Raw genomic sequence first — 10,048 nt, 5'->3', positions numbered from 1 at the left:
CAAATAATCTTATTTTTAAAATATGGCTGGGCGCAGTCGCTCACACCTAAAATCCCCGCGCTTTGGAAGGCCAATGTGGGCAGATCACTTGAGGCCAGGAGTTCGAGATCAGCCTGTAATCTCAGCACTTTGGGAGGCTGAGGGTGGGGTGGATCACCTGAGGTCAGGAGTTCGAGACCAGCCTGGACAACATGATGAAACCCTGTCTGTACTCAAAATACAAAAATTAGCCAGGCATGGTGGCGCATGCCTGTAATCCCAGCTACTCAAGTGGCTGAGGCAGGAAAATCACGTGAACCCAGGAGGTGGAGGTTGCAGTGAGCTGAGATTGTGCCACTGCACTCCAGCCTGGGAGACACAGCGAGACTATGTCTCAAAAAATTAAAAAATTTTAAAGGCAGGCCGGGCATGGTGGCTCACGCCTGTAATGCCAGTATTTTGGGAGGCCAAGGCGGGCAGAACACCTGAGGTCAAGAGTTTGAGGCCAGCCTGGCCAACATGGTGAAACCCTGTCTCTACTAAAAATACAAAAATTAGCCGGGCATGATAGTACGCACCTGTAATTCCAGATACTCGGAGGCTGAGGCAGGAGAATCACCTGAACCCAGGAGGCGGAAGTTGCAGTGAACTGAGATCACACCACTGCACTCCAGCCTGGGCAATAGAGTGAGACTCCGTCTCAAAAAATAAAAATAAAAAAATAGACAAAGGACCCGACTAGACATTTCTCGAAAGAAGGCACAAATGGCCAACAGGTTTATGAAAAAGGCTCAACATTACTAATCATCAGAGCAATGCCAATTAAAACTACAGTGAGATGTCACCTCCTACATCATAGAAAGGTTATTATCAAAAAGACAAAAGATAACCAGTGTTGGCAAGGATGTGGAGAAAGGAACCCTTGCACACTGCTGGTGGGAATGTAAATTAGTACAGCCATTAATTTGCATCCTTCGTGTATCTGGAAAATAGTATGGAGGTTCCTCATGGAATTAAAATTAGAACTACCATGTGATCCAACAATCCCACTCCTGGGTGTATATTCAAAGAAGATGAAATCAGTGTTGAAGAGATATCTGCACATCCATTTTCATTGCAGCACTATTCATAGTACTTGACTTGAATCAAAGCTATTGGCTTTGCTTAATGAACAGTACTTCAAGTAAGTGACCAAGATATGAAATCAACCTAAGTGTTCATCAACAGATGAATGGATAAAGAAAATGTAGTATATATACACAATGGAATACTATTAAGCCATAAAAAAGTAAGAAAATCCTCTCATGTGCAACAACACGGATGAAAATGGAGGATACTATGTCATGTGAAATAAGCCAGGCCCAGAAAAATAAATAACTGCATGATCTCACTCACGTGGATGCTAACTTGATCTCATAGAAGTAGAGAGTAGAAAGGTGGTTAGCAGGGGCTGGGGCAGTTGGGAGGGGTGGGTATTGGGATCATGTTTGTTAAATGATACAAAATTTCAGTTAGAAAGGAGAAGTTCAAGAGATCTATTGTACAACATGGACACTGTAGTTATAACAAAATATTCTTGAAAACTGCTAAAAGAGTGGATGTTAAGCTTTCTCACCACAAAAATGATAACTATGAGGGAATGAATACATGAAGAAGCTAGATTTAGTCATCCACAATGTGTATATACTTCAAAACATCATGCTGTACGTGATAAATATATACAATTTTGAATGTCACTTAGAAATAAAATATAAGAATGCAAAAATTTAAAAAGCTGACTGGGAGCCGGGCGCAGAGGCTCATGCCTGTAATCCCAGCACTTTGGGAGGCCGAGGCAGGCGGATCATGAGGTCAGGAGATCAAGACCATCCTGGCCAATGTGATGAAACCCCATCTGTACTAAAATACAAAAAATTAGCCGTGCATGGTGGCACGCACCTGTAATCCCAGCTACTCGGGGAGCTGAGGCAGGGGAATCGCTTGAACCCAGGAGGCGGAGGTTGCAGTGAGCCAAGATCACGCCACTGCACTCCAGCCTGGGCGACAGAGCCACACTCTGTCTCAAAAAAAAAAAAAAAAAAAAAAAAAAAAAAAAATGCTGACTGGGAAGGCAGTCTTCGTGCAGACTGCACAAAGGAGAGAGGGGGTAATGTGGAGGAAATACCCCTTCTCTGTGAGCCTTATACTCTTGGGCCAGGACTCAGAAGAGTCTCAGGTGCACCAGAAAATACTACTGCTAAACTGAGGCAGAAACACTAATTATTTAGCCACCGTATGTAAAAATCTTAATGGAATAGATCCTCATTACCTTGAGAATAAATTCCAGCCTACTTTATTACATGCAACTGTGTGTTGATGCCTTATTGCCAGATATTATTTGATTTGCCCATGTCTTACCTATAAGGAAAGAATGGTGGTAGCTGTTCTCTCCTGCTTCCTGTTCCATCATTCTCATAACCTATTTCACAGAGAAAATGAAAGCCTTCTGACAGGAGCTCCCATAACTTGCCAACTCCAACCTCCATAAGTACATAGGCAGACACCCACCTTTTCCTCCCTCTCTCCTCCTATGGATGGGAGAGATGTCTAACCACCCATGTTCTTATTCATATCTGATTTTGTTTTTTGTTTTTGGGGTTTTTTTTTAGACAGAGTCTTACTCTGTTGCCCAGGCTGGAGTGCAGTGATGCAATCTCGGCTCACTGCAACCTCTGCCTCCTGGGTTCAAGCAATTATCGTGCCTCAGCCTCCTGAGTAGCTAGGATTACAGGAATGAGCTACCACACTGGACTAATTTTTGTATTTTCAGTACAGACAGGGTTTCACCATGTTGGCCAGGCTAGTCTTGAACTCCTGACCTCAGGTAATCTGCCTGCCTTGGCCTCCCAAAGTGCTGGGGTTACAGGCATGAGCCACTGCGCCTGGCATCTAAAATATTTTTATTTCTTTCAAAGCTGCTATCTGTCATATGATGCTATACAAGGTTACAATTTGGTATCTTATTGCTACGAAGAGTCTGTGTTTTCAGCCTTAAGATTTAATGTTAATGCTGGTCAGTTGTGCCTGAATTCCAAAAGGAGGAAGGTGTAATGAGGCATGATGGGACCCCCACTTCCCATCATGGCCTGAACTAGTTTTTCAGGTTTCTTTGGAATCCCATTGGCTGAGACAAGGGGTCCATTCAGTCGAGTGGGGGGCTTAGAATTTTTCTTTCAGTTTATACACACTCAACAGTATTCAATCATAATACCTAATAAATTGCAAAGGAAAATGTCTCACAGCATACCGAATTCTTCAGATAAAGAAAGACACCAAATAGCTGGGCGTGATGACTCATGCCTATAATCCCAACACTTTGGGAGGCTGAGGCGGGTAGATCACCTGAGGTCAGGAGTTCAAGACCAGCCTGGCCAACATGGTGAAACCCTGTCTCTACTAAAAATACAAAAATTAGCTGGGTGTGCACCTGTAATCCCAGCTACTTGGGAGGCATGCGCCTATAATCCCAGCTACTTGGGAGGCTGAGGCAGGAGAATCACTTGAACCTGAGAGGCAGAGGTTGCAGTAAGCCGAGATCGTGCCTGGGAGACAGAGCAAGATTCCATCTCAAAAAAAAAAAAAAAAAAAGGCAAGACACCAAATAATCTGGACTTTAAAATGATGCTTCCCCACAATGCTCTTGAAGCAGCAATGTTCAGCTCTTGGTAGCAGGACAAACTTGACCATGAGTGTGGGGAGAATCTAGCCCTTAACAGTGTATACAGTGCTTTTTATTGCCTGGACTCCTTTAATCCTCCCGACAGCACTGTGAGCTGGCATTATTACCCCAGTGTTGCAGATGTAGAAAGTGAGTTCTGAGGCCAGCTGCAGTGGCTCACACCTGTAATCTCAGCACTGTGGAAGGCCAAGGTGGAAAGATCACTTGAGCCCAGGAGTTTGAGACCAACCTGAGCAACATAGCAAGACCCTGTCTAAATTTGAAAAAAGAAAGAAAGTGAGTTCTGCAGAGGTTAGGAAATTTGCAGAAGAAATATTCATTACACTGGTAGGACAGAGCCAGATTGGAATCCCCATCTTTTGACCCGATGTTTTCTGATTCCCAAATGTTTTTGCTACTTGACCATACTAAGTAATAGAGCCCATTGCACTGTATCTAGTTTAGTAACTAAAATAGATGACTAGATCTAATATCAAGAATGTTTTAAATCATTCCACACTTATTGAGCAACCTCTGAGTGTGGCTAGTGAGGGAAATGCTAAAGAAAAATAGATCTTGCCTTTTAAAAGATTAGTTTGTTATAAAGGAGGTATGGTTGTGAGCAGACAAAAATACTCAGAGACCCTTACAAAGCAACCTAAGAATCTCTTATGAATTCCAAGCTGCATGCTATTTCACATTTTAATGTCTCTGGATGCATTTAAAATCAATTGAATGTCATAGTTTACTTAGCAGCATTTGTTTTCTTTCTTGGTGGCACATAAAATAACAGGGCCTGTCTTATAATCAATAGCATCTTAGAGTCAAGGAACTATGAAATAATTAAATGGCAATTTACTTTATAGCAATGAACAAATATTTGTCAAAGGGCAAATCTTTTTTGTCTGGAGTTAATAAAGTTAATATCTTTTACCACAAAGCTAGAGGTCAACAGTACCACTATTATTGATTGCCACTACCTGGCTCCAGCTCAACTTCCCCTTGCTCAGGATGAAAGCACAGCAGGCCATCCCTCAGTTCTGGTTTAGGGCAGCTGCCGCAAATTAGTCTGACAATTAGGTTAACAATTTCAAATGACAATGCAACCAATGGATAAAACATGCATAAAGAATCCTCATAAAGGCCAGGCAGGTTGGCTTAATTTAACCACTTTGGGAGGCGGATGGAGGAGGATCAATTGAGACAGGAGTTTGAGACCAGCATGGGTAGCATAGTGAAATTCCCTTCTCTGCAAAAATGTATTAAAAATTCACTGGCAGTAGTGGTGCACACCTGTAGTCCCAGGTAGTCAGGAGGCTGAGGTGGCAGGATCACTTGAGCCCAGGAGTTCTAGGCTGCAGTGACCTACGATCACACCACTGCTCCCCAGCCTGGGCGACAGAGCAAGAGCCTCTCTCAAAAAAAGAAAAATAGGCTGGGCAAAGTGGCTCACACCTGTAATCCCAGCACTTCGACAGGCCAAGGTGGACGAATTGCTTGAGCCCAGGAGTTTGAGACCAGCCTGGGCAACATGGAGAAACCTTGTCTCTACAAAAAATAGAAAAATTAGGTGTGCACCTGCAGTCCCAGCTACTCAGGAGGCTAAGGTGGGAGGATCACTTGAGCAAGGGAGTTTGAAGCTGCAGTGAGCCAAGATCATGCCACTGCACTCCAGCCTGGGCAACAGAGTAAGTAAGATCCTGTATCAAAAAAAGAAAAGAGAAAGAATCCTCACGTAGGCAGAATATTAGAACAAATGAGATGACAAGAGAGTTCAAACAGAAGGACCACACAGTGTTCATGGACAGTGTCTGAGGGACACTTTCAGAGAAGTCAGTTTCAAGGAGTGAGTCCAAGGGGGAAGCTGAACATTCAGAAAGTATTTGGAAAGCAGTGCCATATGCAGATGTAGATACAGATTGGAAAAGCCAGGGTGACAGAGTACAAAGCATTATGGACACTGACACCACAGACATGAGTTCAAATCCTCGCCAAGCCGCACATTAGTTGCTGCCTGGGAAAGTTACTTAATTATTTTGAGCCTCAGTTTCCTCCTTTTTATTATTTTTAATTTTTTCAGCTACAAATATACTTTATTTGATGTAATGTAATAAAACATTTTCAAGTTTAACAATATGTATCTGACATTAAATAATCACTTAAATTATGAATATAAGTATATGCGGTCACATTAGCAAATCTGCAGTTCAGGAATTTGTACAAACTGTGTCTGAAAGGATAGTGCCCTCTTCCCCTTTCAGGAAAGACAGTCCTTCCCCATGTGTGGTAAGAAGCAATGTCAATGGGAGTTGGAAGAAGTCCATAATCCATGTCAAAATTCCACTTTATCCTGAGAGGACAGCTTGCTTTGTTGTAGAAAAATAATATTCTCTTTCAGTTCTCTCTTATCAAATGAAGGATTATGTTCATTTTTCCCCTTTTAGGTATAGGTACTCTTCTTTTCTCATCTACTGTCTTTCTGTCTCCTTAGCTCATACTTATTACACAGTTCGTTTAAAATATATATATTTGCAAAGAGACCTTATCTGTTCCCTTACCTGCCCTTCATGTCTACCATTTTTTGGTGGGTAGGGGTGGGAGTCAGGAGACAGAACTGCTTTGGCACACAGTTGATTTAAGATACAGAGAACAGGCTGGGCACAGTGGCTCACACCTGTAATCTCAGCAATTTGGGCACCAAGGCAGGTGGATCAACTGAGGTCAGGAGTTCGAGACCACCTGGCCAACATGGTGAAACCCCTTCTCTACTAAAAATACAAAAATTAGCCAGGTGTGGTGGCAGGCACCTGTAATCTCAGCCACTTGGGAGGCAGAGGTAGGAGAATTGCTTAAACCCAGGAGGCGGAGGTTGCAGTGAACTGAGATCACACCACTGCACTCCAGCCTGGGAGACAGGGTGGGTGAGACACTGCCTCAAAATAAAAAATAAAAATAAATACAGAGAACAAATTATCTAGAAGGAACAGACTGGTGTTCTGGAGCATTTCCCAGGAGTGGTCTGGGTGACCTCCGCTTCACACAATGTGGTTTGTATACAATGCTGCTCAATAAGAATGAACATGTTTATGCCCCTATCTCCAGAAGCATCACAACCTTTCATGGAAAACCCATTATTCTCACACTATTTCCATATAACATACAGTTATGGACCATCCCGTGGGATGGTCCGTGGCCCCACTGCACCCTTGTGAAAAATGAGAGTCAAAAACATGCCAATAATCATGTTAATGACAATACAGTTGGGTACCACTCGCACTGCACTGAGATAAAAATCTTCATGGAAGGCAGCCCCCTCACGTCTCAGGACCCTTCAGAGCACAAGAAAAAGCTTTGCTCAGATTGTGTGCTGCTCTCCATCCTGAGACCTGTTCCTGAGCTACACCATAACAATAAGTGAATTAACAAAGAAGTACATTAGTGGGGAAGTTACAGGGGCCCTGCAGAAAAGCCAAACTATTTGACAGAAGCTTGAAACAAACACTGCTCTGGGAAATCATTTGTATTAGCTGATAACTGGGTTCTGTTTTCTAACATGGACATGCAACATATTCAATACTATGCTTACCACAGTTTGCTTGGTAAACCCTTCTGTCATACAACAAAATACATTCTGTCTCATGAATGATTACTGAATATTCACCACGAGACCTAGATTCGGAAGCATGGAAAGTGTGCATTGGAACTTTCTCCCACTTGCATGGATTTGGACATGTGCTAAGAACCTGAAACTGCTTCCTTTCTGGAACTCAATTCTGTCAGTGTGCTTACTGCTGAGTTGATCTGCTATCTTAAACTGAGAACACACAATAACACTGATCCACAGAAAAAAGGAGAGGTCACCATCTCCTTCATAAGATATGTTGTACATCAGGTCACGCTGTTTGTCACGTTTTAGCCATCCTAAGAAAGGACAGAAGCCACATTCCATTCTGCAGTCTTGGCAAATGACTTTCTTCTGTTTCCACCTCTATTTTGCCTTGTTTATTTCATCTCCATTATCCCGCTTTCAGTCACGAATCATGACTTTTTTTTCTACAGTAGTCAGAGTTTTGTAGGACAAACTCAGGTCTCTCTGGCCTCTCAGCAAGCTTCAGGGCTTCATGCATGCCTGCAGCTGAGAGTGTCCAGTTGATATTCTGGTACTGGCACTGGAGCTGGCTGCGATAGGTGGTCCTCAGGTCCCAGTTGAAGAAGGCATATATAAAAGGGTTAATGAGAGAGTTTCCATAGCCCAGCCATGGAAATATCCTCTCCACCCACAGTGGGATGCAGCTGCAGGCAGTGCCACAGACAGAAGGGTCTGGCTGTCAAGAAGAGGAAAAAGGGCAGCCCGCACATGGTGAAGGCCCAGACGATGATCCCCAGGGTAGTCGCTGCTTTCTGTTCCCGCTTAAAGATGGAGATATTTTTTCCTTTCATGCTTGAGGAGTCTCGAAAGGTTTGCACACTCTTCCACCTCCTGGAACTTCACTGTGCCATTCAGGGTGACTACTGCTGTCTGGCTCCACTCCAGGGAAGCTGGGTAGCCTGTGTTAGGCCGCGCTTTTCCTGGCGGCCTTGTAAATCTGATAGTACATGAAAAGCATGACGGACCTGAGGATTAGGATGCCACTGCGGTGTAGTAAGTCGTGTAGCCAAAGTCTTGACTGACCAAGCACACCTTATCATCATTTACATTCTGAGCCCAACCAAAGAGTGGGAGGTAAAGTGACAGAGGCGGAGAGAAGGCAGACAGAAAGAATCATCTTCGCCATGCATTTCCCATTCTGCCTCATAGGGTACGTGAGACGCCTCGTGATCCCAAGGTACCTGTCGATGCTGATCACGTACAAAGTCAAGATCCAGGCCGTGCAGCACATGACATTCATGGAGAAGAAGACGTTGCAGAAAAAGTGTCCAAAGATCCACTTGCCCCCGATGAGGTCGGTGACACCGATGAAGGGCATGACCGCCACGGCCACCGAGAGGTTGGCCAGCGCCATGGACACGATCAGGTAGTTGGAGGGCTGGCGGAGCTTCTTGACGAAGCACACGGAGATACCACCAGGCAGTTGGCCCGCGATCGTCAGCAGCGAGATGAGCGTCAGGACGGAGCCGATCACAACTTTCTCGGCCCTTTCTTGATTTGCTCCCCGCGGCCGGAGGCATTGCCCGGGGTTGCGTCCCAGGTGGGCGCCGGGCTGGCCGTCATCTCGGGCGCCCCGCTCAGCAGATGCGGCGTCCCGGATCCCGCGACCGGTTCGGCGCCACCGTCGGGGCTCAGGTCGGGCAGCCTGCCCCCCCACCTCTGGCAGCAGGAAAGAGCAGAGGCGCCCGCAGAGGTCCAGGTGGCCGCTGCTGTTAACATCCATCACCGCGCCGCCGTGTGGAGCTGCCCAAGAAGCCGCCCCACCCCCTTCCTCACCCCCGCCAGCAGCCACAGGCTCCGGCTTTCGGCCCCGGGGCTTCAACTCGCCGGTTCCCCTCCGCCCGGCCCAGTTTGAGGCCTGCGCCGGCTCGGCCTCGGGGCCCCGCCTGTCCCAGACCCCCGGCCGCTGCGTGAAACGCGGGAGCGCTGCAGAGCGGGGACTTCCTGCGGGAGGGACCTCGGACCCCGACGGACGCCCGGGACGCGCGGGCTCGCGGGCGCTCCGACGGGGCTCGGCCGGCGGCTCCACAGCCCGCAGCAGCCGCGCGGCTCGGAGCAATGGAGGATCAGGCAGCAGCAGAAGTTTCCGTTTCCTCCTTTTTAAATGGCTCCAAAATATTTCTTGTCGGTGGAGTGTGGAGTAGAGATATATTTGCAAAAACTTGACAGAAAGCAGGCACTCAGCTCAGTAAATGGTGACAAAATTGATGAGAAGACTTTTGAATAGGAGTGAACGAGAAAAGCCATGCTTAGAAAAGTCACCTGGAAACTGTGATTTAGAGGGATGGTAAGAAAGAGTGGCAGCAGGAAAGTGGTTTGGATGCTCTTTCAATGGTCTAGAAGAGGTCATGGGGCGGGGACAGAGGGACGGCTACTAAGACAGGGAGCCTGGCCGCCGCTGTACCAGCGGGATCGGGCCTTCGGGTAGAGGACCGGAGAAGCGTGAGCAACCCGGGGCTCGGAGGTTGGAGCCCAGGCACCTGAGAGAGGACGTTCCCCACCACCGCTGCCTAAAGCCACTCCAGGCGAGAATCGCTTTCCAGGGCCCCAGCGGATAGATTAGACTCAGAATAAGAGGAGGGATTGGCGGAGGGGGACGGCCTGAGGCCCGCTGCCGGGTTCCCTCCCCAGACACCCGCGGAAAGCCCGAAAGGAGGCGGAGCACCGCCCAGCGGCTCGCCACGGCGAGCCCACCCCTTGCTTAGCCGCCTCGCGCCCTCGCC

General features: G+C 46.6%; 1 pseudogene; it reads right to left on the bottom strand.

Moving 5' to 3' along the window:
• Positions 1-5,710: 5,710 nt before the first annotated feature.
• On the bottom strand, positions 5,711-9,970 carry LOC129009959 (5-hydroxytryptamine receptor 7-like; annotated as a pseudogene).
• Positions 9,971-10,048: the final 78 nt, after the last annotated feature.

The sequence above is a fragment of the Pongo pygmaeus genome, chromosome 10 (genome assembly GCF_028885625.2).
Source record: "Pongo pygmaeus isolate AG05252 chromosome 10, NHGRI_mPonPyg2-v2.0_pri, whole genome shotgun sequence".
NCBI classification, from domain to species: domain Eukaryota; kingdom Metazoa; phylum Chordata; class Mammalia; order Primates; family Hominidae; genus Pongo; species Pongo pygmaeus.
The sequence above is the reverse complement of the archived record's forward strand: the minus strand, read 5'-3'. Positions and strand labels throughout refer to the sequence as shown.